This window comes from Anomalospiza imberbis, chromosome 6 (genome assembly GCF_031753505.1).
Source record: "Anomalospiza imberbis isolate Cuckoo-Finch-1a 21T00152 chromosome 6, ASM3175350v1, whole genome shotgun sequence".
NCBI lineage: Eukaryota > Metazoa > Chordata > Aves > Passeriformes > Viduidae > Anomalospiza > Anomalospiza imberbis.
In genome coordinates this window covers 61,999,092-62,025,589 of record NC_089686.1, presented here as the reverse complement: position 1 = coordinate 62,025,589, position 26,498 = coordinate 61,999,092, and the positions used below count along the sequence as shown (strand labels likewise).

Sequence of the window (26,498 nt, the reverse complement as noted above, 5' to 3'; positions counted from 1 at the left end):
AATTTTGTTATCTATGTGACTTTGTTTCTCCATCTCTGAAATGGAAAAGCTGCATTTCTGGAGAGATTTTTCCCAAAAATGGATTTGCGTCTCAGTCAGGAGACATAAAAGTACAAAGTGCTAATATGGGCAGCAGCTGTAACCTAAGAGAATGAACTAAAGGAGACACAGCAAATTCTTTCGTATCTCCTACTGCACAAGCCTCTACCTAAACCAAGAAATGTGTTTTACTTTAGCAGAGGGACCTGCCTGGATAGAGCAGGGAGGTATAGGGGAGCCTTACGTCGAGCCTTCTCCCAGACTGACCGGCTCCAGTAAAGATGATACCTGATTTCTAGCCTCAAAGAAATTCCCACAGGAATGATCCCTTTCCAGTCCTATTTTAATCACTTAGCGCTGGAAGACTTTCCAGTTTGCAAACACTCAAAGATCAAGATGTTTCAGCCCATACCTGCCATGAAGACTGAGCCATGTGGTTGCTGAGGTAGCCATCAGGGTAGTTTAGGGCTGGCTGATGGGTCTGTTTGATCTCAGTTTTCAGTAGCTGTGAAAACAGCACAAATAATCAAAATAAGGGGGAGGGGGCAGAGAAAAGACCTCAAATGCTTTCCTGCAGAGTTATTTGTAGAAAGCAAAGTCAAGAGCAGTTGTGATCACAGCCAATACCCATCACAAATCTGTGGAGCTGGGAGCTGATACAGGGTAATGGTCACCTGGTGCTGCAAAGGCAGGGCTTGTCTTCAGAGAGAACAGAGACTCTTATGTGAAGCCCATTATAACGCTGGGGTGTCTGCCTTGCTGTCTGAGGAATGCTTAGAAAGAGGAGGGTCACCACTCCCAGAGCCTCTGGAGGCTGTCACTTCTCACTATGCAATAACTGACAGGGCTATCATTACCTGGTGGGAGTCCAAGCAACAAGCTCACCTCCTCCTGAGAAATGCAACCCACTCGAAGCCTTAGGGCTGTTTGTAATAACACTCTCCTACTAGACTCCATTTGCTTTCAAGAGTGATAAATGTAGCACTGGGGGAAGAGAGACTTTTGCGAAACTCATAAACCACTTGAGATTTTGTTGTATCCTCATGGTATACCGCTACCATTTCATTAGGAAATACTGCTATGTTTTTCTTGAACTCTGATCCTTTAGAGAGGTAACATCAGTAGCCAGAATCACCATTCAAGCTTCTGTATAGAAGTCTCACCTGAAACTTTCAAAATGTTACACCAAAATGTTGGCATAACATTTTCCTACTTGTACATTCTCTTCTGCAGTAGGTCAACTCTACCCACCACATATGCAAGATCAAGTGTAATTTCTGAGGATGTGAATTTTTCATCCTTGATGGGAGAGACAAGACCTATCTTCAAGTCATTGCTGTGTCTGTACTCAGTTATCAAAGAAAAACATGAAAAATGTTTTGACACATACAGAATAGAACAGTATCAAACAACATCTTCCAAACGAAGAGAAAGTAAAAATAACAGGTCAGCAGCACGTTTGAAATTCCTATAATAATGGGAAACACTATTCTACCATTTCTTTGGAAAAGGATTTTCTGTGCAGTTGCCTCTATATGTGCAAGGCAACTGTTTACATGACTAGTTCCTAAACTCCATACATTTCCAGCTGAAAGATCAGAAAAATGGACAAGTTTGAGAATGCCACCTCAACTGGGACTTTTGACCACAGGAGAGTCTTAGTAACAACAATGGTTCATGGGATAAGAGGACAGAGTGTTTGAAAGAGAGAAAAAGGTGAAATTGTCAAGATATTCCTGGTGACTTGAGGAGAGTTTTGCAAAGATACAACAAATATTGATATTGCTGTGAGCTGTGATGCTCCAAACCATCTACGCGCTTAGTGCTTCTGGTCGGCAGAAAATTTGAATTATGACTGTTTTCCTGCTGTCCAAAAGGGGATGAATAAGCAGGCTTGGAAAACAACAGATTCCAAGATCTGCCATTAGAGAATTTCTAATGTTTTAAAGACCTGGAAGCCAACAAATTTTTTTTTTTTTTTTTTTTTTTTTCTGGTGGGGGTGTTTGGTTAGTATTTCAGTAACATGCCTCATATGTTTTGCTTTACTCCTTAACCTCCAGCATGGTACAGCACAGCCAGATACTTGCAACACATACTGTCAGAGACAGCCATGAGGAGTGCTGCATACACAGTGGGAAAAACACAGCAGTGACATGCACATCTACAGCTAAACGCACGCTTGTTACCATCCAGGTGAGCTCAGGCAGCCTGAAATGTTATTTACTCTTCTATCAACTGTGGAAGATTTTTTCCCTGCTTCCTTCTATCAAGCTTGCATCTGGAGAATGGGCATGCAGTGAGTTTCTTCCAAGAGGCCCCAGCTCACCTCCCACCCCAGGTGATATTGGGTAAACACTGGCTTTTAACCCCTAAGGAATTAAACTTGGCCTTTGCAACCACTGCAAATACCTCCCTAAATAAATGCTGGAGTAACAAGGGAGGAGCAAAAGAGGAAGGATTCAGGAGAAAAAGAGCACATGCAAAACTCAGTTGAGCAGTTTGGTCCCTACATCCCTACACAAAGGTGACTGGGGGTTCTGTGGTGGATGGCATGCCGTTCACAGGAGCTCTGTCTGTAGCTGTCAGCACAGAAAGAGGCCCACAAAATTCCAGCAGCTACAGCCCCGCAGTCCATCAGGAGAGAGCACAGACACACACCCTCCCCCTTGGCCAGCACACAAGCCCAAATGGCAAACATAAGTCACAGTCATTTTCTTTGTGCAAAACTCCCTGGCCATGAATTCCCAACCATGGAAATGCAGTACATTCTTACACGTGAGGATGATTGATTTCATAAAGCATCTTGGACATGAGATCACTGTCGTTCCAACTTCCATTTGTAGGCATTAAAATACTGTTGTAACCCAATTAATCTTTTTTTCCCTTTTGATTTTCACCCATCACATGCTGTGCAGAGTAGAAATTGTTTTTATCTGCCTTTGTTTGGATCTTAGCAGCTTTTATTTTTAATTGAAAGCCATGCTCTTACACCAAAAACCAGATGAAACTGATTTGAACTTCAGTCCTTTGACAGAGCTTTAAGAACTTTACATTAGTTTAGACTAAAATGAAAAAAAAGTGATCTATGCAATGTACTCACCCATCAGAATGTTTGGGGAGTTTTTCAGATTTTCCCAGCTTTTCGCCCTGCAGCTCTTGGTTACTTGGTCTGGTTCCCATACTGCTCATTCTGGCTTAATGCAGACTAATTTCTATCAGAATAAATAGCATTTCTCAGTCGGTACAAAAGCATGTGACTTCTTTGCCTGAATTCTCCACGGGTTACACCTGTGGCCAATATGGCCTGAGGGATAAAGCAGTAAGAAAGCAGGTCATTACGTGGGTAAACACAGGATGATGCCATGAGGAAGTATTTGACTCACTTACCAGGTGACAGAGAGAAACAGCCGCACTCCTCTACTGCGCTGCACTTCTTTGTCACACTGGGCACCACTGGCCATTTGTCATATCACACAGCTGTCCTCCCTTATCCCCTACGGCTGAAGCTGTGGTTTCAGGGGTGATGTGATCCAAGGTGGAATCTGAGCTCAACAGCTCTTTCTCCCATTGGCTGGAGGCACCAGCTGGGGAACACCTGTGATTAACAGGAGCAGCATTTCAGTGCAGAGAGCACGGGGCATGGCACACCTCACCACCCTGAGTTTGCATGGAGGTAACCAAGGGGGGGACGTTCAGATTGAAGCAGATTTAGTGCCCCTAGAGAGTCCCTAGCATTCCATACTGACTTTTCTGGGCTGGAGGGGAGCTGCCTGAGGGAGGCGGAGGGCTGGGGCTGGTTGGCATTCCCCCTCCCACAGCAGCCTGGGCTGGCAGGACGGCTGGGTGACCTGTGCAGGAGGGGCTGCATGGCTGGGTGCAGGCTGGCAGCAAGGCTGGGTGCAGGCTGGCAGCAAGGCTGGGTGCAGGCTGGCTCAGATCCTCCCCATGGCTCGGGTGACGGGGAGGTCAGCTCGGCCATGGCTCTGCTCCCATGGACGGCACCAACACTGACACTCACCATGCACACATGATCCAACACCAGGAGCTGTTATTGACTGTACACACACAGGAACCAACACCAGGAGCTGTTATGGACTGTACACACATGATCCAACACCAGGAGCTGTTATGGACTGTACACACACAGGAACCAACACCAGGAGCTGTTATTGACTGTACACACACAGGAACCAACACCAGGAGCTGTTATTGACTGTACACACATGATCCAACACCAGGAGCTGTTATGGACTGTACACACACAGGAACCAACACCAGGAGCTGTTATGGACTGTACACACACAGGAACCAACACCAGGAGCTGTTATTGACTGTACACACACAGGAACCAACACCAGGAGCTGTTATGGACTGTACACACACAGGAACCAACACCAGGAGCTGTTATTGACTGTACACACACAGGAACCAACACCAGGAGCTGTTATGGACTGTACACACACAGGAACCAACACCAGGAGCTGTTATGGACTGTACACACATGATCCAACACCAGGAGCTGTTATTGACTGTACACACACAGGAACCAACACCAGGAGCTGTTATTGACTGTACACACACAGGAACCAACACCAGGAGCTGTTACTGACTGTACACACACAGGAACCAACACCAGGAGCTGTTATTGACTGTACACACACAGGAACCAACACCAGGAGCTGTTATTGACTGTACACACACAGGAACCAACACCAGGAGCTGTTATGGACTGTACACACACAGGAACCAACACCAGGAGCTGTTATTGACTGTACACACACAGGAACCAACACCAGGAGCTGTTATTGACTGTACACACACAGGAACCAACACCAGGAGCTGTTACTGACTGTACACACACAGGAACCAACACCAGGAGCTGTTATTGACTGTACACACACAGGAACCAACACCAGGAGCTGTTATTGACTGTACACACACAGGAACCAACACCAGGAGCTGTTATGGACTGTACACACACAGGAACCAACACCAGGAGCTGTTATTGACTGTACACACACAGGAACCAACACCAGGATCTATTATTGGTGCCTCTTCCCTGCTTGCCATCGTGACGTCCAACCTGGAGGCAAGAGCTAATGCCCTTATAAGGCTCTCTGCATACATTTGAATACGTTATCCTTTGGCCGATGATACAAACTGCTATCTCAGTAGCATACGGCATGGGGAGGTGGGAGATTTTCTTGGCTCTCTGGTGAGAGAAAAAATAAAAAGGAGCCTACAATGCTGAGTCACTGTGACAAATAACTTACTATGGAATGCATTCAGGCTTTAGCAAGGAGGCAGCTGATAGTGAGTCAGTGACTGACTAGTGCCTCCTAGATTTTCCTCCTTGGGAAAGATTCAATTTAATGGGATGAAGTGCCAACAAAAAGTCATTCTCACTGTTACTGAGACAATATCACTAATTATACACATGGTTAAAACTGTCAAGTTGTGTTATATGTCACATAAGATGTGCTTTTTTTTTTTTTTGGTGATACAGCATCGCCCTATTATAAAGCTCTTTAAAGTCCCATTAAAAACACTGACTTTTAGGAGCTAGAAATTTTGCTAAACTTCAACTCTTTGGCTCTGTGAATTCAAGAATCTCTGCTCTTTTGGTCCAGCTTGGCAGGCTTATGGATGTCCTATTTAGTGTTCTGGTTTAGCACTCCATGGCACAATTTAAAATAGATAGTTCACTGTTAAAAAATCCCCTCTAAGTACAAAATGGGTGAGGATTTGAGGCAGAAGGCAGAAGAATGTCACAAGTTTTTTGTTATGAGTAAAGTCAAATTTGTATTTGTTTAATCATGACCAAATTAGTGTCTTCTTTTCTCCCCTTCCCAGTCTGACAGACCTATCCTCAGTCAGGCAATCAGGATCTTGTCCAGAGAAGTAGCTCACTCAGGACCATGGAGCGAGAGGAAAGAAGAACAAAGGAGATCTGGGCAGCTTTGCTCTCGCCCATTTCCCTGGACACCTAGTCATGTATCTGCCAGTAAAACAGCAGAAACATCAGGAAGCAAAGCCTCCCAGTATCTGAAAAGCTGCAGCCAAACACCCTTCCTGTTCACACATCTTTCTGTTCATGCTGCCTGGCACAGCCGCCAATTGTTCTCAAATATTCATGTAATCTCCTACCCGCACCTGACTGAGGCCACTCCTGACAGGAGACTTGCTGTCTTGATGAATCTAAAAAACATGGAGAAAAGTCAAAGGGCAAAGCTGTCACCCCAGAACCAAGCAGCAGAGCCTTTTCAGCCAGTCTGTCCTTGGCAGCAGGGGGTCAAGGGACCAGAACAACACGATCCCTGCTGTGCTTCATCAGGCTGCTCATCCAGCTCATGTTCCTTTCTTACTTACCTGTGCTCTCACTTTCAGAGAGACCCCATAGCATCAGCCCTGAAATTCCTCAGATACCATGCTAACCATTACATTATGGGGGAGATTATAACTATTCCCAAGCAGACCACAACCAGAGGGAAAGAATATTCTGCCTCCACCTGCACTCCAGGAGGAGACATGAGGCTCAGACTGGCAGGAGAACATTTTCCCTGAAGTAATTCCAGCTGAGACACTGCAGTCAGGCTGCCCTTTCTGAGCACATGTATCACAAAGGCATAGAATAATCTACTGCTTGCTTAAACTGTTGATTGGCAAGTGAATGATACTAACCCTGTTCTGTACTAAAGATTGGCTGCTCAAGTGTAACACCCATTGCCCAGCTCATATGAATTTCAGTGGTCCACTTGCCAGTGAATAGGGCTCATAAAGCTGGTCAAATATTTTTACATGATACTTTTGTTAATACACTTCTGTAAATACACTTAAAGTGTATTTTTTCTCCCCCTAAATCAAAGCTTTTCTTGAGAAATGGTGCTATTGTCAACAGTTTCATTATCTTTTTTTAGCCCAGTGGACCTCTCTCCAACCCTGTGGGGCAAAGGGCCTCCTTATTTCCATCACAGCTCTATTAAACCCCACTACTGAAGCAAGTGGCATTCTTGATAGAAGAGCAGAGGGGCAGCCAAGGGATTTTCCAGGCCAGGGGAGAGGCATGCCTAACAGAGCTGCAGGGAACTACTCATTCCACCAGTGCCAGCATCAGATCATTTGTGGCTGCTGAAGGAGTTTGGAGTGAGGCTGTCACTCACCCTGAGACGGTGAAGTGGTCTCAAAGTGGATGTGGGCATATAGCTATGATCAAAGGCATCTTCTTCTAAGGAAGAATCATCTGTCTGTGAAAAATCATACAGACCCTGCTTTTAAAGGGAGCAAGTTCACACCATTTTAAAGAAAGAAAGGTGATCATGTTTTTCTTTGTATTCTTGTGAAGAGAGACTCTCAGCTATGACCTTTCCAAAACACCTGTTAATGTTCAGCTGTAAAACAAGAGATCTCAGTAATATTTTTTTTTTCTAATGCACAGTAAAGAGCAGCCAACTTCCCATAGGAAAGGAGGAGGGTTTTCTCCAGCTAATTTTATTTCCTTATCTTTAGTCATCTGTTGAAAAGAAAACACTAAATATATTCCCCAGTCTACTCCTTCCAGTGATAGCTCGAAGGAGTAAAGAACCATATGGTCCTTCAGCTGATCTATACTGTCTCCATGACAATGCACATTTACAAAGTTTGCTTCTGACAGCTTGGTAGTATGAGATCCAACTCGTAACTAAAGGTACGAGAAGCCTTTTGGGAGGGAGGGAGGGAGGGGCTGCTTGCTGCTGTGCCTGGGCTCTCCCACCCCAGGAGGGGGCTGCCTTGGGGCACAGGGCTTTGGTAAGGCCCCTGCATTTCAGTGCAGAATTTCCCAGCCCTTCAGCTGGAGGAAATCAGTTTATCTTCAGCCATGTCAGTCTGGTTTCAGCCAAGAAGCTGATATAATTAATTCCTTCAAGTTCCATACAAGTTCTAACGCACAGGACACCTTAAAAGAGCTTTGTTTTCTCAGGAAATCTGGGATTTTCAGAGTCTCCTCCTTGCTAATGCTTCTGCATTGTTTTAATTCAGTGAAACCAGATTTCCCAGAAGTTCTCCACTCTAGGCTGCAGTGGGGTTTTGCAGCCATGACCTCCTGGAGGAGGACAGAAGAGTGGCACAGCAGGGCACATGGGCACCCACCATAGCTGAGACACAGGCAAGGGGAAAGATGGGAGCTGCTTGGCAGGGAAGGGAAGCAGCACACCAGAAAATAAAAGGCCATGATATTCTAGACATAGACATATTTTAAACTAGAAAAAAAAAAAAAAAAAAGCTTGTTTGCTCATCTTCCCTTTCCTTAAGGCAGAGTGGAAGTTAGAAAGCCCGGTATTTAAGGTTTGTACTCCTCTCTCAGGCCAGCCTTCCTCACCCCAGTACAGTGGGCCAGCATTTCTTCCCAGGCTCAGTGGAAATGTCAGGAGAGCTGTTCCTAGCCCGGGAAGCAGGTCACACCATGCAAGGAGAGAAGACACTGCCTGCCCTGCCATACCACCCTCTGTGCCTTGCAGGGACTGGGTGCTGGGACTGTGATCTGGGGTCCTGGCACAGCCTGCTCAGGGCCCAGATCCCAGCAGTGCAGGCTGTGTTCTGGGTCCTGTGACACTGCAAAGCCATCCCAGCATGGATTTACCTGGCTGGTTGAATTTTCCTGGTGTGCCTGTGCTGAGCAGTGTGCTCTGTGATGTGCACAGCCACCTGCAAAGGGTGGGGGAGCCACCCAGCAGGGCACTCAGGCTGGGGCACCTCCACAACGTAAGGACCTTTCCAAAACAGCCTTTGGAGTGGCCAGGAGCGAGAGTTGTCACTTTACAGCTCCCAACAAGTCATATCAGGTACATCCCGTCAGTAAATTCATAACCTGTCAGTAAATACGGTCACCCTTTTGGGCCTTCACCCTTTGCTAAACACTGGGCAAGGTCTGCTCTGGAATAGCTGGGAGCTGTGCAGGAAAGACAGCAGCCAACAAAAAGTCAGCCACCAGCACTCCTCCTGCCCCAGAGCTATGCCAGGGCAAAGCCAGGGAGAAATACAGGAGAGGTGGTGGAGCAGTGGCAGATTTTACATTTTGGCCCCTTAGATCTTTTGTATCTTTCTTAACAAAAGTAAAGAAAGGATCTGAAATGCCAGCAGGTGGGCAGCAACATGAGAGTGACTGATGCCATATTTATGGGAACAAAGGAGCAGACTGCCCACCATGGGAACCCAGTGCACCTGGAGGTGCAGGAGACCCAGCTGAAACAAGGTCTCACCACCAGAAGTGTGGTAGACCTCTTCATTCTCTTTAAATACATTATATTTATGCTTTTCCTGACATTCTCGGGTTTTCTTATTTTTAAAAAAAAGGTAGCAATAGTTTAAGTAATATAAACCTTAATAATACATATCAATAATATAAATATATATAAATAATAGAAATAATGTAAATATAAAACAATAACCAATAGTGTATTGTTTTATATTTTTCATCTACATCAAGACTGTTTTTTTCCTATCACAACTGCAAAAATAGCTTCCAGCTGAATACATTATTTGCCAGAAAGTGTTGACATATGCCAATACTTATAGAAGCCACTTCCCATACCCAACAGCGTGCAGTAGTTTGGATTTACTACTACCCAAGCAAGCCAGGGTGTCCCACATTAAAACCCAGGGTGTTCTGATGGACAAAAGTAATCTTACACAGCAATATAACAGCAGAGGAGAATTGATGCTGCATCTGGGCCACAGGCTGTCCATTGGAGCCTCCACCTAAGCAAGTGCAGAGAGATGTAACACTGTTCTTTTCAGAGCCTGTTGTTTCACTGTTCCTCAATCGCTACAATAGCTGACAACACTGCCATTTTTGAATTTCACACATTTGCTTATCAGAAACCATTAGAAATACACAACCAGTTGAAGTGGTGCACAAGACAAATATTATTATTATTTTTTTAATCAAGCAGTGGCCTAAAATATAGGTTGCAGATCAGGTTAACCCACATAGTTTCAAATGGACCTATAGCATATATTCTAACTCAATAAAAACTCCATCTGGCTAAGATATGACTGTCATGAAAAAAAAGTATTCAAGAATAATGATACATTTATTTTGAAATAAACCTGACACATTTATTTGTCAGAATGAAACATTTAGATGTTTTTTGTCTTTCTGTACTTTGCAGGCCCATAAACTGACCAAGGCAGCAAATTCCTGTGAATTTATGGGGTGCTTGGATTTTTTCTAGAACGGTGATATTCACTAAGAAACCTCTACCATTAACATTTTCACTGTTTGTATATCACATTTAAACACAAACAGGCTTTCAAAGGCCTGGCAAAGCCCTGCTCCTCTGAGCAGCTTCCTGCTGACCTGCTCCTCCCAGCTCTGGCCCTCCCAGAGGTCAGGCTCAGGACACTGCTCACCCATCACCACTGCATCCCCTTGACCCCTGGAAATACATGCCAACTTCTCATTAGGCTCGACAACCCTCTGGAAACTCAGATTTCTTTTTTTTTTTGCCTGCCCTGAAATTGCCAGATTCCTCAGCAAGCCTATCGAGGGGTGAAACGAAGGCTTTTCTAATTAGAGCAGAGCCTCCAGATCTGCCTTCCCCCCGTGCAGCGCAGGGAAGGCAGAGCCTGCCAGAGAGCAGCCCTGTCTAGACGAGTCTACCATCATTATGCAATGGAAGGAGGCGTGCTGTGCAAGGAGGAGCTGCTGCTGGAAGGGGAGACAGCTCAGAATCACAGCTTCCACCTTAAGACTCCGAAATCCAGAAAGATTTGGTTTCTCTAGGAAAAAACACCCCTCTTCTGGGGACAGACACAGCCCTGCAGGGACTTTGCTCATCTGCCCGTTCATGGGGACTGCACACGGGGTCTGGCGTGCCAGGAGCTGAGGAAGCACCACTCAGAGCTGCCTGGTGCAAGGCAACCTAAAGGATTCAATGTGTGCCTCCAAGTGTCAGGCAGTTGCTGCCTGTCAAAGGCTGTAAGGACAGGAAATGCTTTCCAGACACACACGCCTGTCCTAAGGCAATTGCTACCCTGCAGGATGTCAGACACATAATGCCAGTGCCATAAGTGTCACCAGACAGCAGTTTTCATTCAGAAAACAGATGACTGATATCAAGAAAATCCAAGGAAACACATCTCCCTTTTAATTCCTCTTACCCCTGTGGTTTTCTTTTCCCGGAGATTTAGGAAACAGGCTTCAGGAGAAGCTTTGAGGACCCATGCAAAATCAATTGTCTCCAGCTTTCAGAGGGTGGGAAACAGCTGAAAACTTGCCACATCTTTGGTGAGCACCAAGAAAAGGGTGCATAGAGCTCCAGCACAGCTCTGGTGCCCTGTCCCCCTGAACCCCACAGAGCTGCCAGCACAGCCCCTTGGAATGAGGAGCTGCTGTGTCCCAGGGACATATCAGAGGGGTTTTTTTTTTGCTAGGAAGGATTTCCAAGCAGGAGCCTGTAAGGTAAAGACATCCTCAGTGAAGGCAGAAGAGCTACTTACTTCCTGCAAGATTATTGTACTTTAGAAAACAACAACAGCAAAAAAAAACCCAGATAAAAAGGTATTTCTTCCTATCCTGTTTGGGGCACACACACACATCAAAGAGCAGGTGGAGCCAGGGGCATCTTACAAGACTGTGGTGAGACACACCCCAAGGAGTAGCTGTGCATGGATGGCAGCAGACCCTGAGCCTTGTGGCCAGCAGCATCTCTGCTCCTGTAACTCTGACTTCACGTTGGGACTGGGACGCTTTTCCTCACCTTCCTCAGGTTCAGGAGCCCCTTTCCACTCCCTTTCCCATGTTTAGAAAAGAGAACCTATTTTTCTTGTTCCTATTTCCGATTTGTTGGCTTTACATTTCCATAAGCCAAAAGGCACTGCTGTCTTTGTTAGTTTTGGTGCCAGAGGAGTTTCCCTGGAGGGGGAGGGTAGGTGGCTATAGACACACTGCCACAGCCCTGGGAGGAGCACTCCTCTGTGTAGGGAGGTTCAGATCTTGGTTATGTTTATTTAAATGCCTCCAGCTTTGTCAATAGAGAAAGCCAGCCAGCTCCGGGGTGGCCCCAGCCAAGATGGACTGAACACCATGACCCTCCTGGTTTGGATGTGCTGGAGAGGTGGGGCTCATTCAGGCTGGCTCAGGGCTGCATCCAGGCTTGGGTTCAAGCTGAAATCTGGCAGAGGAGTTGTGCCCATATCCTTGAAAACTCAGACCAAAGTCTGTACCCAACTGTCACCCAGTCCCCACTTTTTACTGTTCCTGTTGCACTTTACAGTCCCCAAGGTGACTTTCTCCCCGCTCAGTTCCCAAGATGTGACTCCCCAAAGTGGGCTGTTTGTCCCCCCAGCAGAAAATAGTCACACAGCAGCAGAGGGTGTGGGGGCAGACGCTTTTTGGGCATAAGAACTGGCAGTTTTTAGAGCCTCCAAATGAGTAGGTGACTGTGCTGAGGCTCCTTCTCCCACCACAAATCACGAAGCCAAATATCTCGGTTGCACTGCATGTCTGCAGCAGTTCCTTTCCCAGTGCTGGCTAGTGTGGGAAGGGCTCTGTTGGCACACAGCTTGCCCAATCTCTTGCCTGTGTGTGGTCAAACTTAAGGGCACCATGTGTTCAAGATGCACATGTGGGCAGGGCCCTTCTGCCACTTAGAGCCTGCCTGGCTTCACAAGGACACCCAGAGCAAACATCAACCTACCTGCAGCCAGCCAAATCCTGCAGGGATCTGGGCTCCTGGAGAGCAGGCAGGGCAGCAGGGTGGAGGTCCTGCCTGCTTCCTAGAGAAGGGACGGAAACCAGTCAGCTGAAGGTAATAGAAATATCCGTGTATCTTGTAACCTACAAAAGAAAGGCCTTTTCCAGTGAAACAGATGGGTTTAAGTGCCGTTTAAAGCAACTCCTGCTTTACCCAAGAAAGCCTCACAAACTCTGAATGTGGATTACACAAGCAGTTTATAAAACAGAGAGTCTGGCAACACATCTCCAACACCACAGAAAGCCTTTTTAAGCAAAGCTGAACAAGAGGAGTCAAAATCAGCCCCTGTATCCTTGAAATTCAAGCAGTGTTACTGACTTAAGCTACCTGTGGCTGGGAGCTGAACTGAAGTCTGATACTGCTGCTTCTCCTTATGTTCCTCTGCTCCCACTCTTGGTAGCTCAGTCACATGGAGACGTTTTAGGAACGTGTAACAGCATGGCTCCATTGTTTCCCACAAACTGTAAAGACCAGAAGTGCATAGGCAAAAGTGAAGAGATTTCAGAATTACAATCACCAGCAGAAGTTGCCATTGGTGACTCTAAACCTTTCAGAGTCTAGCCCCTGATTTAGCATGTACTGCCTCTTAGCACCTTCCTGTACATTATTTTTCTTCAGGGACCTGACCAATGAGAGCTAGCAAGAGCTGTCAGAGACCTTCTTCCTCCTTTCTTTTGCAATCATGTACTGAATACCAGAGTTATAACCAACATGTGCAAGAGACTTGCAAATGGTCAAAATTGCAGACGACAGGAAATTCCTCATCATGTTTAGTGAAAAGGCCCTACACACAGAAAAAAAAAAGGAATTATTTGTTCCTTACAGTTAAAAAAAAAATCAAGGCAAAGTGATAAGACAGTCAGACTTTGTTAGAATAATCAATATGGACAGAGGAAAGATTGGCTTGAATGAAATTTAGAGAGCAAGATATCCTCTCATCCTTCCTCCATGCAGAGCTGTACAACCACTGCTGCCATTTCAGAAGTGATGCTTTGAGAAGAGCCAGGCTGGCTTTCAATACTGAGCTGATGGAAGCACACGTATGCAACAGGTGAACACAGACATGCAGAGGAAATGAAAATGTTTTTAAAAGGAGAAAAAAAAAAAAAAAAGAAACCCAGGGGTATAAAATAGAGTGGAGGAATTTGGGCCGAGTCAAGGCAAAAGGCTTCCAGCAGTGAAAGACAGGCTGCTGTTTTGGCTCACTGCTTAAGCCAGTCCTTAAGAAAGTCTGGTTCTGACAAAGGGACATCTTCAACTACACCAGCTTACTCAGAGCCCCACCCAGCCTGGACTTGAATGTTTCTGGGGATGGGGCACCTACCCCCTGCTCTGGGCAATCTGTGCCAGTTTTTCACCACCCTCACTGTAAGAACTTCTTCCTCACACCTAATCTAGTTCAACTCTCTTTTAGTTTAAACCCATTATCCCTTGTCCTGTCATAACAGGCCGTGCTAAAAAGTTTGTCATCTTCCTTCCAGGCCCCCTGTAAGTGCTGAAAGGACATGATTAGGTCTCTGCAGAGACTTTACTAGGTGAGTGCAAAGCTCTGGGGTGCTTATCCAAGACATGGATAAGTCAGCAAAACTGATGAAGCAAACTGTTCTCACACATTTGAAAGCAAAGTGACTAAAATGTAGCTGCTGTTACAGGGTGGGACTACGCTTGAAGGTGTTTTCACAGGATAAAAAAATTGTACAAATTTTCGGTCTCTGTATTTCCCATTTCTCAGACCAGATTTTTGGTGGCTCTTTCTGGGATGGAGTGTTTCCACAGCTGTTCTTTATCTGTCCGACCTTCCTGCTAACAGGCAGAAGGAAAAGAGAGTGAAATAATGGCAAATACAGGATTTGCAGGGGTATAACTGTTCTTACCTAGGCGTGGCCCCTTCTGTCATACCCTAGTGGCAGTGAACTGGGGCTGGACCTTGGTTACTGCCCACTGGGTTTGGTCAGTGCTTTGGACAAGGCTCTGACCAGCACTGCCTCCTTCCAAGACAGCAGGAACAGAGTTCTTCCAATGCCTGTACCTCACGCCGCGCAATGCAGAAATGCATGCACAAGTGCAAGTACCCAGCCACCATTTACACAGCCTGAAGGACCATTCCTGAGGAGATAAAGGGTAAGAGAGGAGCATAAGGATGAGGGCAGTGAATTTTGTGAGTGTAACCTTAAAGTAAATATTTGAACAACAAACTGGAATTTAGCTAGCTCAAGCATTTTATTCCAAAGGAAGAATCTTAGGGATAGCTGAAGCTGGCATCAGGGTGGTAGAGAAGAATTAACCACGTCCTGGCCAGAACTAGGACTGAGGAGTTTGGGCAAAGTAAGGGAATGACTGAAACTAAGGCATGAGGAAGGAAGAAACTGTCATAATTAGATGTCATTTCAGCATGATGCTGGTTTTCAGACCAAAAATAAAACCAACAAATCTTCCAATTGAATATGCACAAAGCATAAAAATATCAGAAAAATGTTTAGGCAACAAAGTTTGCTATATGATGGCAAAAGATGACTTCATTACAGAAGAAATCTATGTTTCTCTGAAGGTGGTTGTACAGCACCCAGAGGTTTCAGTGGAGCAGGCATTCAGGCTGTTTGTTGTAGCCTGAGACTCCGCATAAACAGGAGGAAGTGGTTTTCATGTCAGGGATGATGAATGGGGAATCTCATTCTAGAGCAAATCCACCCCATCCCTTCTAGGGAGTCAAAGAGAGCACAACTGGCTTTTTTACAGATAAATTGGAAAAGGTGCCCGTTTTGGGCCATAGAGATGGTGCTATTTTGTGTGCTTGCTCTCCCCTGTTTGAGAAATGCTGGGGAAACAAGGTTCTTAGTTTCTGGTGGAGAAGGATGGAGCCTGCAGCCTTTGACAAGGAAGACAGACCAGAATCTACAACAAGAGGAGGAAACACTTGTAGGTGTTTTTCCTTCCAGACGCTCATTCAAACATTTCAGCTAACATTAAAAAAAAAAGCTTAAAAGAGACTAACCAAAATCACTTTTAATCAGGTTTTGTTTCCATGGCACCTTTGATGTCATAAGCTTAATAGCTCTTCAGTGATCCATAGAGTCGTCCAGGAAAAAAAAAAAAGCAAAAAAAAAAAAAAAAAAAAAAAAAAAAAAAAGCTAGACAACCTGAATGCCAAATGTTGAATACACCTTTAAAAATATCCTTTCTGAAAAGTTTTCAGGCCTCCCTTCTCTTTTAAGAGGCAAGAGAAACCAAAAATCCAACCAGGAATTTCCTCTCCCACAAACCCCCACTCCACACATCAATGGAAATCTTTGCAGAGAAGTAGGAATATATGGAGACCCACAAATATATTATTAAACTGCAACGGAAATGCATAAAAAGACTGATATAAAAATAGCTGTAAACCTTTTTTTTTTTGTTTTTGTTCTACAGATGCAAACTCTCAAGAAACATCTTTCTGTCAAAACTGAAACAGATTGTGGTGTTCAGCAGCACATTTCTGTGCTAGGGAAACATTCTTGGTAGGGTATTTTTGCTCTTTGTCTGATGTTTTCTCCAAGGATTTTCTGATTAAACATGGTGATGATGGATGACAGCAGTCATACTACGGTTGCTACTAACACACACAAGCCTTGCCAGAGGTGAAGTAGATGTAATTTGCTTTTATTTAAAAGCTTTTGCTCAATAATACTTTCACAGCCTGATCTGGCACTTGTAGTCAAGCAACATTCCCAGTTTCATCAGCCCTTAAGGTCCTGGTCTGATTTTATATGAAAAAAAAAGGGACAGCCCTTTGGCTCAATGGTTTTCTGGGATCTCTGCCACAGTTGGGAGAGCAACATATTCCTCTGCCTGGTGGTTTTGGTGTGTGTAGGAAAGGGGATAAATCTTCAGAAGACTTGCTGCTGGACACTAGCAGTATCACAGAATGTACTAAAAAATAATGAAAATCCTAATCCTGATTGCTTTTTTGAAGGAATAACGTAATGATTTTTACATGTTGATAGTAAAATACGCAGCAAAGGTACACTATACTAACTTCAGTGGAAAGAACAACTTAACAATTCTAATCTGGAAGGGAAAACTTGATAAAACTCTGAGTAAGAGATGTAAAACATGCATATCAAATGATATTTATACAACATATGAACAAAATAAAGTAGTTATTGGAAATGGCTGGTGGTGGAAACATGGCCAGTGATTCCCCGACATGGAACCTGGACAAGGTCAACCTCTTGACACCCTGGGGTCTCACAAGAATCTTTGAATTGGTGGAACTCGTACCACCTACAAGCAGCAGACTTCCTTTGAGTCAGAGAAGAGGAGGAAATGAGGACATGTGAGGGAAAACAGCATGGTGACACCAAGGGCAGCAGAAGAAAAGGAGGGGAGGAGATGCCCCAAGTGCCAGAGCCGAGATTGCTCTGCAGGCTGTGGTGAGGACCACATGGTGGAACAGGCTGTCCTGCTGTAAGGCATGAGGTCCACGGGGGATGCAGAGGTCCACGGGGGATGCAGAGATCCACGGGGGGATGAAGAGATCCACGGGGGGATGCAGAGATCCATGGGGGGAATGCAGAGATCCACGGGGGGATGCAGAGATCCATGGGGGGATGCAGAGATCCATGGGGGGATGCAGAGATCCACGGGGGGATGCAGAGATCCACAGGGGGATGCAGAGATCCACGGGGGGATGCAGAGATCCATGGGGGGAATGCAGAGATCCAGTGGGGGGGATGCAGAGATCCATGGGGGGGATGCAGAGATCCAGTGGGGGGGATGCAGAGATCCATGGGGGGATGAAGAGATCCACGGGGGGATGCAGAGATCCACGGGGGGATGCAGAGATCCAGTGGGGGGAATGCAGAGATCCACGGGGGGATGCAGAGATCCAGTGGGGGGGATGCAGAGATCCATGGGGGGAATGCAGAGATCCACGGGGGGATGCAGAGATCCACGGGGGGATGCAGAGATCCATGGGGGGAATGCAGAGATCCAGTGGGGGGAATGCAGAGATCCATGGGGGGAATGCAGAGATCCAGTGGGGGGGATGCAGAGATCCACGGGGGGATGCAGAGATCCAGTGGGGGGATGCAGAGATCCAGTGGGGGGAATGCAGAGATCCAGTGGGGGGGATGCAGAGATCCACGGGGGGGATGCGGGGGGAATGCAGAGATCCACGGGGGGATGCAGAGATCCAGTGGGGGGGATGCAGAGATCCAGTGGGGGGGATGCAGAGATCCACGGGGGGATGCAGAGATCCAGTGGGGGGATGCAGAGATCCAGTGGGGGGGATGCAGAGATCCACGGGGGGATGCAGAGATCCATGGGGGGATGCAGAGATCCAGTGGGGGGATGCAGAGATCCAGTGGGGGGATGCAGAGATCCACGGGGGGAATGCAGAGATCCACGGGGGGATGCAGAGATCCAGTGGGGGGAATGCAGAGATCCACGGGGGGGATGCAGAGATCCAGTGGGGGGGATGCAGAGATCCAGTGGGGGGATGCAGAGATCCACGGGGGGATGAAGAGATCCATGGGGGGAATGCAGAGATCCACGGGGGGAATGCAGAGATCCAGTGGGGGGAATGCAGAGATCCAGTGGGGGGATGCAGAGATCCATGGGGGGAATGCAGAGATCCAGTGGGGGGGATGCAGAGATCCAGTGGGGGATGCAGAGATCCACGGGGGGATGCAGAGATCCACGGGGGGATGCAGAGATCCATGGGGGAATGCAGAGATCCAGTGGCAGCCCATGGGAAAAGTGCTCACACTGGAGCAGGTGGATGCCAGAGAAAGCTGGATTCTATGGAGACACTCAAATAGAGAGAGAGGGCCCTGCTTCCAGAGACACAGAGAGAGAGACAGAGAGCCCTTCTTCCAAACTAGAGCAGCCTGTGCCTAGAGGACCGCACCCCACGGATGAGCGACCCACGCCACAGAAGTTTGGGGAAGACTGCTTGCCCGTGGGGCAGACTCACACTGCAGCAGTTTTGGCAGGACCGCTGCTGGTGAGATTAGAGCCACGCTGGAGAAGTTCATGGAGAGCTGGCGCTCATGGGAGGGACCCCATGGCATAGCAGAGAAAAAACTCTGAGTGAACAGAAGATCTCAAGTGATGAACTGACCAAAACCCCCATGCTCTGTCAGTGGGAAGGAGAGAGAGGCTGGGGGAAAAAAAGGTGTTTTAAGGGCTTATTTTACTTCTCATTATCCTCCTCTGACTCTGTTAATAATAAATTTACTTTACATTTGAACCTGCTTTGCCCTTAGAGTGTTTTCTGCCAGACCTCATCTCAACTCATGAGCCCTGTGTTAATTTTTTCCCTCTCCTGTGCCTAACTGAGAACAAGAGAGAGTGAGAGAACAGCTTTTGTGGGTGCCTGGCACTTGGCCAGTGTCAAACCACGACAGACATCGTCTCCCTAACCTCATGTCATTATGGAAAAAAAAAAAAAGAACCACGTAGCTACAATGTGTTAAAGACAAAAAACCCCTTCTTATATTTTGATAATACTTCTTTCTTAGCAATTTTATGTGGCTTGTGTTTTGCATAAAGGGACAGATTTATTTAGATGTATGTTTATATACTCATGTATATATATATGCCCTTATTCAAAATGTTGTTCTTGAGGAAATGCCAGCACTTTTCTCACTGGGAATTCTTTTAGGTAAAGTTCCTCAGTGAACCATGCAGACATCCATGTACGTGTACCTCCACGAACATTCTTGTTCGTGTACATGAACGTACGGAGTCATGGTCAAGTTTTAATATGTTTCTATTTATCCTGTTCCAAACCAAATATTTCCAGAAAAAGGAGATTAACAGAAACATTAAATTTCAATCAATGCAGCTATATGAAATGTTGTATAAACTGGAGCATGTTTAAGTCACACTGCAGAAAGCCTTGGAGAGGTGCTTCCCCAAATACTCTTGGATATGAGAACATGCCTTATAAATTACTTTATAAGAGAAGGATAATGAAAAATTATTTTATCTCCATAGCTGATACTGGAAGCCACTGACAGCTGAGCTGGGTGAAACTGGTTGCTGATATGCCTAAAAGCTCTGTTAGATATGGCACTTACAAGGCAAACCCAAGCAAAACATGCCTCCCTATTAAGTTAATAAGAAGTGCATCCAACGATAAATCTTGTGAAGTTATACATATCTGTCTTCTATTTGGAAAGTGAGTCCCTGATTAAAGACAGGGGGCAGGACCCTGTAGGAGTCCAGGTCCACGACTGGAGCAAGTGGAAGCTCCAAACAATCCAGAATTTTTAAGAGCATGTTGTTGTCATCACTACACACACCCACATCTGCACACACTGACTTATACTAACTTTTTTGGGGTTTTGTTTTGGTAATTGTAAATAAAATATGAGTATTTTAAAAGGAAAAAAAGAAGTCTTACTGAAAGCTGCAAGTTAACTTTTCCATCTTGAAAATATTATCCTCTTTTGTTTCTTCTTAGTCATGATTTCTCCTTCCTCAGACTTGTCTTAGCCACTCTTTTCCTCCTGCTTTCTTTCTGTCTTGGAGACGAATAGGTTTCAGGAATGAACTTCAGAGCAGTCTGAAAGAAAAAAAATCTCTTCCAGATTGGCTATTTTTCGATTAAATCCAACAAATGCATATTGCAGGCAATTGAGAAACCTGGCCATAAAACACACAGTCTTTGATCTCTGTGCTACCTTTTCAGCTGCAGTTTCAGCCAGATCAGAAGCAGTTGGCAGACTTCAGTCAGCACCACCTTCTTGAGGACCCAGGACTTTCTGCAACGCAAGCTCACCTTTGTTAAAAGAAGATGCTCCTACAAACATGCCACTTTCCCCCATTCTTCCATCACTTACTTGTTTCTGCTGTTTTCTTCTTTTCCTCGAGGGCATGTTAATTTCCTTCTTGTTTAAAGCTTCTCTAGAACAGAACAGAGCAGAGTCAGCCACCCTCTGGTTTCACAGTCAGTGGAGGGATTCCAGCCCCTTTTCTCTCCGCATCACTCACGTAACAGCACTTTTTGTCTCCCACAGTACCTTCTTTTGAAGGTCCCAACTCGGTCTGCAGCAATACCTCACCTTAAAAAAAAACAAACCTCTTTCCTCTTACCCATTCTCCACCCCTGCCTCCCTTCCACCCAATCAGAAGAGTATTAAAAGTAACCATTTTTTCTCAAACCCACTCGGCATTTCTGCCCATTAGATAAAGAATATAATTTTTACATTCCCATTTTCAAGTCTTTCCTTTAAACTACTATTTCAGAGCCTTTTTACTCTGCCTGTTCCAGGGATACAATTTCTCTTACGCTTGTCTTCTATCCTAAAGTTCAGCGTAAGATCAAATATTCAAAGGTACCAAGTAGCTCCCAGTTATCCCAGACTTACATCACAGTAACAAAGAAAAATCTGGACTCAAAGCCCCAGAGAGATGTCAATGCCACAGATGTCACTGTTATTTCCATGTACTGTAGTGCCCTGATAAAAACCACGTGGCTCTGACTTACCCAGTGACCTCAGAGGTAGCTTTTTCTTCTCCAGACACATAAAATGCACATAAGGAGAGAATAAGGGCATGGCTAACATAGAGGCAAGCTGAACAGCAGCAGCTTCAGGCTGAGCAGTTTTCTGTTTGCTCCACTTTTGTAGGAGATGAGGGGCCAAGTGAGGCACAGAACACACCAGCTGCACCACAGCCCATCCAGGAGCTCGGGAGTGCCAGACTGTCACGCAGATTTTTACTTGTTTGTTTGGAAATGAAACCCAACAGAGCAATAAATACTCAGCTTGGTACACCTCAGATCAAATCCTTCATTGATCTTCATACATATCATGTACAGGGCTGATGCCACCACAGCACTTCACCTTTACAAGAGCACCTTGTGTAATGATTACAGTAAGGAATGAGGAGCTGAGAGCCCTAGGCTGTGGTCTTAGCTCTGTTTGAAATTCCTCCACAAAAAAGAAAAGAAGAGTTTGGAGAGTTTGCTGGCAGGCACGCAACTGACTCCTGGAGCAGGCTGTGATTGCACTAGCTGGTGTGACCAAGGCTCTACTTCTCCTGCTTCACAAGCCCTCTTCTATTTACTCTCCTAGAGAGAAGAATGTCTGTGCTTCTTTGCTTAAACCAGCTGGTTTGAGGAAAAGTACAGGCTGGCCACTCTCCTGGAGCAATGAGACCACAAGCTGCTGTGAGTGAGAGGGGTCAGTCTGTGCTTCTAGCTCACGCCTGCAGTGCTTGTCAGGATGAGGAGCAGGATGAGACATCCTGCAGGGAGCTTCCTTTTAATCATGGAACTTGAGCACGGTGACAGAACCCTTTTGAGCGAGACCTTGACACAGGTACTCAAAACCAACCATTAATAATGGATTAAACTGAACATTGGCTGGTGTACTGCTACTAGTTTCACCCTCCCAATACTTTCCAAAGGCTAGAGTTTATATAAACCCTCTTTATCTGACTCGTGATTGCTTCAGGTCGATCCCAACAGCCTTTACAATATTTGAATGCTCCGTAATTTCATTAGTCTGGCTTTTTTCACAGATGTTTTTACTGTGTTCTGATGATATTAGAGTAAATCATGCAATGTTACACTGGCGTTTTGGTGATAACCATCTAGCAAGTAAAACAACAACAAAAAGAAAAACCAGAAGTCAAGAGACTGCGACTGCTGCTTTTTGAAGTTTTTCTATACCCAGGATGGCAGGCACATAACTTCTCCCCATTTTAATGGTCTTACATAACTAAAGCCCTTTTCACATGTTTGGGATAGTCCTTACAGCACTGTAATGTATTTGTGGCACTGCTTGTCCACACAACAAATATTCCCTAAAATGTGCTCAGGGGTCTGAATCACAAAAGGGAATAGTTTATTATGTGGTTCTTTTTGTGGCTGCTGTCTCCAGTTGTCCTTTGAACATCCCTGCAGAGCTGCCCCAGCCACCAATCTGCAGCGAAAGCAATCCAGACTTGGTACAACTTCACCTCAGTGCAAACTACAGACTGTGAGCAGCTGCCACGTGGAGAGATGAGACACCACCACAGCAAGCGTGGGAAGAAGGGCAGTGTGGACCTCTGCCTGAGAAATCACTATTCATCGTGGATTGAGTCATCTGTGTTTATCAGGCACAGCCCTTTAGGTCTAAGTTGTCATTTAACATACTTTCACACAGGCCCAGAGGTCTTTGGGGAACCATAAATAGGAGCTGAAGCTGTGGTAAAGCCCCCTTACTTTGCTAAAGAGGTGAAATGAGGTTTATTGCAAATAAACATTCAGGTGAAAGCTTTTCAAAAGGCATGGTTTTTGGGATTTATGACAAGAGATATAATTTAAATAAAGTGATTCTTTTAAAACCACGTTATCTTGTTCTCTGTGTAAGGGATGTGCAGAACATGAATAGGCCAGTGCATAATGGCAGATTTGGTGGAATCTGCTTTTTTTGGATGGGTGCCCAAGTAGTCTAAATCATGTATACACATGCTGACATCACTCGATGTGAAATTACAGAAATGGAGTCTTAGATCTGCCTTTTTAGTAATTAAAATTTCTATTGTATTAGGTGTTCTTATTAGTAGTCCCTGATCCCTTTTAATTCCCATTGTTAGAGTCCCTATTGCCTATTTTTAATATTCCTGCAATGTAAATATATTTTCATGTTGCTTTAAGGACCTTATGTGAATCATACCCAAATAAACAGAAAACAGTGAACCATATTATTTCTGGATATTCCACATGCAAGTAGTATGAATTCAGGTCATGGAGAACAGCAAATTTATGGGATTGCTACACTGGCTTGTAAGACCAATTAAAGAAAAAGGTAGAGTAAATTGCTTTAGCTGGTTTGCAAAGAAAGCTTTGAATATTTCATTTGCATTTTGTTTACCAGGAGCTCCAAGTGAGTTTCAGGCAGATGCGTGTCCTCAGGAGCTGGGCCATCCCATTTGCATTTCAGCACTGCCACACTGCTGTGGCTGGCACAGGCGGAAGGAAGAGACCGTTCCTGTAAAAAAGGCAAAATTCAGTATTGTGGAGAGATGGCAGTGGGCTGGCCCTGTCACCTGCTCCACTGCAAAGGGACACCCGCACCCTCAGGGTGAGGGCATCAGCCAGTGACGGAGTGGGTCAGTCATGGACATGGTTCCACACCATGTCACCTTGGAAAACTGTCTGTGCATCAAACTGTGCCTGCACCCCAGTGTCCCTGCACCCCAGTGTCCATGCAAACTGTCCCTGCAATCCCACTGTCCATGCAAACTGTCCCTGCAATCCCAGTGTCCCTCCATCCCACTATCCCTGCACCCCACTGTCCATGCAAACTGTCCCTCCATCCCACTGTCCCTGCAATCCCACTGTCCATGCAAACTGTCCCTGCAATCCCACTGTCCCTCCATCCCACTGTCCCTGCAATCCCACTGTCCCTCCATCCCACTGTCCCTCCATCCCACTGTCCCTGCAATCCCACTGTCCATGCAAACTGTCCCTGCAATCCCAGTGTCCCTCCATCCCTACTGTCCCTGCAATCCCACTGTCCCTGCACCCCAGTGTCCCTGCAAACTGTCCCTGCAATCCCAGTGTCCCTGCACCCCAGTGTCCCTGCAAACTGTCCCTGCAATCCCACTGTCCCTCCATCCCACTATCCCTGCACCCCACTGTCCATGCAAACTGTCCCTCCATCCCACTGTCCCTGCAATCCCACTGTCCATGCAAACTGTCCCTGCAATCCCACTGTCCCTCCATCCCACTGTCCCTGCAATCCCACTGTCCCTCCATCCCACTGTCCCTCCATCCCACTGTCCCTGCAATCCCACTGTCCATGCAAACTGTCCCTGCAATCCCAGTGTCCCTCCATCCCTACTGTCCCTGCAATCCCACTGTCCCTGCACCCCAGTGTCCCTGCAAACTGTCCCTGCAATCCCACTGTCCATGCAAACTGTCCCTGCAATCCCACTGTCCCTCCATCCCACTGTCCCTCCATCCCACTGTCCCTGCACCCCACTGTCCATGCAAACTGTCCCTGCAATCCCACTGTCCCTGCAATCCCACTGTCCCTGCAATCCCACTGTCCATGCAAACTGTCCCTGCAATCCCACTGTCCCTCCATCCCTACTGTCCCTGCAATCCCACTGTCCATGCAAACTGTCCCTCCATCCCACTGTCCCTGCAATCCCACTGTCCATGCAAACTGTCCCTGCAATCCCACTGTCCCTGCAATCCCACTGTCCCTGCACCCCACTGTCCATGCAAACTGTCCCTCCATCCCACTGTCCCTGCAATCCCACTGTCCCTGCAATCCCACTGTCCCTGCAATCCCACTGTCCCTGCACCCCACTGTCCATGCAAACTGTCCCTCCATCCCACTGTCCCTGCAATCCCACTGTCCCTGCAATCCCACTGTCCCTGCAATCCCACTGTCCATGCAAACTGTCCCTGCAATCCCACTGTCCCTGCAATCCCACTGTCCCTGCACCCCACTGTCCATGCAAACTGTCCCTGCAATCCCACTGTCCCTCCATCCCACTATCCCTCCATCCCACTGTCCCTGCAATCCCACTATCCCTGCCCCCCACTGTCCATGCAAACTGTCCCTCCATCCCACTGTCCCTGCAATCCAAGAACAAGGCTGCCCTGTGGCTTGGCTCCTCCTTCTCCTGTGACTGAACAATGCCCCTGGCTTGGTGGTAACTACACTGGATGCCACATTTAATATTTTAATAGTATTTTAATATTTTATTAATGTAAGTAACAAAATTAATTTTATTAATTAATTTAATATTTTCATGTCTATATTTCAAACAGACATAAATTTAAAATATCACAATATTACTGAAAGTGGGATATTTGGATAGGCAAGAACGGAGGAGGAGCAAGAACTTTGTTTATACTGCAATTGCATATCCAGCTGTACAGAATACTAAGTTCAAATTAAATATCACTGCTAACTAACCCAAGCAAAGAGTTTCACTGATATTTTGTATTTGCACTCCATTCCCCTCACGTTTTGCTTGGCAGATATCTGAAATGTCCATCAGACTGACTTGGTTTTGCCCTGCACCTCTCATCATTTTATTTTCACCAACAGAAGAGCTGCAGTTGCCATAGTAAACCAACCTGGTACTCCCTCTGGAAAAGGCCAGTCCTAGTTTATACTTCAGCTTGCAAAACTGAGAGGTGTCCTGAGAGGTGAGGTCAGTTCTGGAACACTTTACCTGGTAGCTTTGGGAGCAGGTGCTCTTCTGGGTCTTTGCAGTTCCCAGTAAGGTGGGGCAGGCTCAAAGCTTGTTCTTGGCTTTAAGACAGGACAAGAGCTTTGTCACAATGAGGAGGACGTACCTACAAACAAAGATGGGACAGCATATCTTTTTCTTTCAGAAAAAGCGCCATTATCTATGTTCAACAATAACCCCTGAAATCTAGGATATTCCTGTGAAAAGGAATTGTCTTCCCTGGTTTACAGATTCCCCCAAATATGCTGTATATATGCCTCAACAGTGAGTACAAAATTTCAGTTACCAAAAAACCAATTCGGAATACTGGATGAAAGCAAAGACATTGAGATTTCCTGGAGAAAAAAATCCTGTGATATTTTCTTGTTCTGATTAAATCCAAGGTATTTTGAGGGATACTATTTAAAAAAAAAACATGTGGGGAAAATGTTACTAAAATCTCCAGTAAGCAAAACCTTTTTCTGCCCCCAAACAGTTGCATTTCTTTTGGCATTGGCTTCCTTTCCCAAGGAGTTCGAAGCAATGCCAAA

The 26,498-nt window shown here is 45.9% G+C and overlaps 2 long non-coding RNA genes across 3 annotated transcripts in view; one reads left to right on the top strand and one right to left on the bottom strand.

Moving 5' to 3' along the window:
• LOC137476479 (uncharacterized) overlaps positions 1-22,965 on the top strand; it is a 38,194-nt gene extending 15,229 nt beyond the window's left edge. Inside the window, exons 2-4 of one of the 2 annotated variants that reach the window (XR_011000394.1) lie at positions 14,256-14,309; positions 20,682-20,754; positions 22,673-22,965. This is a non-coding gene — a long non-coding RNA (uncharacterized lncRNA). Of the gene's footprint in view, positions 1-14,255; positions 14,310-16,182; positions 16,404-20,681; positions 20,755-22,672 lie in introns of those variants that run through there. The other variant, XR_011000393.1, reaches the window with a different exon arrangement.
• Positions 20,104-26,045, bottom strand: LOC137476478 (uncharacterized). Its single transcript, XR_011000392.1, has 4 exons — positions 25,951-26,045; positions 23,628-23,744; positions 20,445-20,525; positions 20,104-20,326 (listed from the first exon to the last, which is right to left on the bottom strand). It is a non-coding gene; the product is annotated as an uncharacterized lncRNA (long non-coding RNA).
• Between the last annotated feature and the right edge of the window lie 453 nt (positions 26,046-26,498).